Genomic DNA, 4,085 nt, shown 5'->3' with positions numbered 1-4,085 from the left:
CCGTACGTTTCTATATTCAACAGTTGACTCAACGGTGAGAGAACAACGTTTCTAAATGGACCGTTGAGTTCTCCGTTGAGACTAGTGACGTCAGCGCTGTTTCACCGTTGAGCTCAACGGTCTCAACGACCTGAAAGACCGTTGAGTATTCAACAAACTAACATGGCGGCTTCCACGAAAAAGTAAATTTCGCTTATAGAAACTATCCATTCGCTGCTGTGGATGCTGTAATAGCAAACAGATTAATAAACAATCTGTATATGATAAAACATGTGATTGCACGATTATGTTGGATAATTTGGTCAATATTGAAATATTAAGATTTTTTTCATTTGTCAAAAATTGATTACGACTGATATTTGGCCCGCTAAGTCTTCCTAATGATATAAATATTCAAGAAATTAATTAAAATTATTAAAGAAAAACCCAGTATACAAGAAAATGATACAGATATGGGTTCATTTGGATAAAAGGATTTATTCGAATAATGGTTAAGCGAGTTACTTTAATTATTTAGCAAAACAGTCACAATCGCCACCTTCTCGTTACTTAAGTCAGCCATCTTGAAAGTCGACCTCTCAACGAAAGCGTTTCTTTTTTCTGCAAAACGTGACGTCAGATCGTTCAAAGGAGGGACTCAACGGAAAATTCACTGTTGAGTCAACCGTTGAATATAGAAACGTATGGATTAAGTGCATTAAACATGCCTCAGGAATTTGTAATGCTGCTGGAACGCCCACTAGGGGGCGTCCCGGGCTACTATATATATAGTGGCTGTATATATATATTGTGGCCGAAGAATAGTCTCTAAACTGGTGGGGTTGGACTCTCATTGGGGCAGATGCCTTAAAATCACACCTACGGACGGCCTTTGGAGTAGTTCTTCCGGCTCATACGGTCAAGGAAACTTGGTCGCTATACACGAGCTGCAGCGTTTTCTGTGCGGAGGCTCTCGGCATCCAACGGGCAGTTAATCTCAGCGCCCGTCTTAACACTCCGACGGCCATTGTCTCGGATGGCAAATCAGTTCTCCAGGCAGTCGCCAACGTCAATTTTTCCTCTCCAGCGGTTGTTATTGACCTAGCTGCTACCATCAGCTCTCACCCAACACCCCTTGAAATCGGGTGGACCCCTGGTCACGTTGGCATCAACATAAATGAAGAAGCAGACCAAGCCGCTAGCCATGATACTCCCATCGGCTCCTGGTGGCGACCTCTCATGGCACGTGACCTCATACGTCAGATGCGGGAATCGATCATCCGCAACTACACCGACACTTGGTCTACCATTCTTCGGAGAAAAGGTCGCGACCATCTCCGACCTTTCGCCCCTTGGATATAACATCACGCCTCGTCTCGCCACACAGAAACCCTATTGGCTAGACTTCGAACAGATACGGCCCCCCTGAACAACTTCCTCTATTCTCGACGCCAAAGCGCCTCGCCAGATTGCCCCCACTGTGGCTCGCCAGAAACTTCCGCACACTATTGGCTTGTCTGCCCGAAATACACACAGGCCCGTCAAGAGCTAGGCCGTCTTTTAACCTTGGACCTCACGATCGTCCGTACCTTAACTCCGATATACTGGCCTCATACCGACCTTCCTCCTCGCCAACATATCGAAATCTTGGAGCGTTTCGTTCACCGCACCAACCGCTTTACCTAATTCCAAGCGGAGTAATTCGGAGAAAAAGCCAATAGGCTAGAGTCTCCATATAAACAAGATAGAAAGAATAGATAGATAGAATAGTCTCTAAAGACAGGTGGACTCTCCAGTTGTACAATACTTAATTCCCGATGCGTGTGAAAAGGACGAAGTTTGAGGACACTTTTAATGCATTGTATGTTTGCGAATGTTTTTAAATAAAATTTCTAAGTATCCAATATTCATATTTTAGGAAATTATTATAAAACTTTTTATTGTATGTTTTTGTCTCGTTTAATACTCGAGGTGTGATGTGGACAAAGGATGAAGACCTCTTGAGACTCTTCTAGATGAGATCGTATATTGGGGCACTTGAGATCCCCCTTTGTCTCGGGGTTGCTCTTTTCTTAATAGGGTCGGATTTTACTCGTTATTAGCATTTACAATATATATTTTTTTTTTTATAAAACTCATCCCAATCCTAAAAAATAAGCTTCTTGCCATTCCTTCCTAGGATACCTCTAATAAGTTCAGAGATGCCATTTCAATTTAGATGCTTACAGTTCCCACAAAGAACCTTCACGGTCATTTATACCCAGGTAACACTAGCTTATCTGCTAGCTGTTACTCCCTGCTTCGCCCGGGTTTATAAAATATCCATCGCAGTAATTGTTACACCCGGCGTTATTAATCGTAAATCTCAAAAATGTATGTGGTGAAACCCATTTTAAACACCAAACATGATCAGAATGCTCATAAACTATATGAAAGTATGTCTTCGTACATTGCCAATTTATAGATAAATTATTACAATTAATTTAGTTTATTTGGTTACGGAAAGCTGGTGTTACTAACTTGAAAACTGTACACCTTTAACTTGTACAGTACATGTGCTACTCATCGAGGTACAGTCGACCCCCCTATAACACGGGTTCCTATAGTTCGGATTCCTATATGATGGTGAAAAAATTGCGACGGTATCCGTACAAACATGGTAAAAAACTCTTATAATTCGGTAAAACGTCATCGGGCAGCCGAACTACTTTCCGCCGTCCAGCGCCACACTATGCAGAGTTTAGACGGGTAAATTGAGTTTACTATCGTCTATACAGTATTATATATAAATTAGGTACTGTATATATAATTATATATTAACTTAATTTATTGTAACTTTATTATAATTATATATATACTTTCCGCCGCCCAGCGCCACGCTACAGAAAGTTTAGGCGAGTAAGTTGAGTTTACTATCGTCTGTACAGTATGTAAATTAGGTACCGTAAGTCTAATACAGCACTAATTTTATACATTTCTTGTGAAAGAAACATTTCTTATTCAACGACCATAAAAATTATTTATATTAATGATGTCTCCAAAGTTCAACGAAGTTTTCGCAGAAAAATAACTTACCAGAAATCGCGCCCGCCATTTGGTGAGCTGCTCCGCGACGAAAACAAGCTTAAGCAATGGCGACGTCGAACGGTGTACACTCGGTAAGTAATCCTACAATTTTTTGTTTATAGCATAGTTTATACGGATTATTCTCCAAAAAATATACGTGTTTTGGAAATATTGAGTCGAATTAGTCTAGGAATCGATTAATTTTATGGAAGAAAACCTTTCAAACAGCCGTAGTCAGTAAACTTCACATGTGTAGGGATGTGATTGTCAAGGTCTCCTAAAACATCAATTTCCTAAAAAACGGAACGTATCTACCGTGTTATAGGGGGTCGACTGTATACCCTTTTTTATACGAATTAAATTTAGTTTATTATTTAATTTTTTGCCAATAGATGGCGCTACATGTAAATGCATCAAATCTAATGTAAAAAGAAATTAATTGATATATGAAAATCCAATCAATATTTTGCAGTGAAAAATACATTATATGAGTTAGAAGTATGTTAAAGTACATGCCCAGTGTCGTAACAATTGGTCGAATGGCCTAGGAGTGTATAATGAACAAACAAACATTTCCATTTATAAATATAACTTATCTCAATTTTTCTCTCCTTAATACAGTAGAGCGTCGTTTATCCGAAAGTCGGTTATCCGAAAGAATTCCAGTCGGCAAATTTAAATTTTCGCTAGTGCTGTGGCGCTGCAATCTTTGGCTATATCCTGGGCTACTCCAATATTTTTTTTTCTTGATGTGTGTTTTTTAGCTGGCAGCACTGGCGCTTTTGTGTGGTGTTTTTTGAGGACTATGTGTCATGCTGAATCGAACGTTTTTGATACTAGATTAACTTCTAAAGTACTGTAGGCCCCCTATAACGCGGGTTCCAATAACGTTGATTCCTATGGCGGCGAAAAAATTGCGTCAGTATTCGTACAAAGACGCTAAAAGGGACGCGTAAAATGCGGTAAAACGTCATCGCCAACTCGTCATCGCCGACAAGCAGCCGAACTATTTTCCGCCGTCTAGCGCCACGCTACGGAAT

Source organism: Centruroides sculpturatus, unplaced genomic scaffold, assembly GCF_000671375.1.
Source record: "Centruroides sculpturatus isolate CEXI.00-Female unplaced genomic scaffold, Cexi_2.0 scaffold54, whole genome shotgun sequence".
Lineage (NCBI taxonomy): Eukaryota > Metazoa > Arthropoda > Arachnida > Scorpiones > Buthidae > Centruroides > Centruroides sculpturatus.
The sequence above is the reverse complement of the archived record's forward strand: the minus strand, read 5'-3'. Positions refer to the sequence as shown.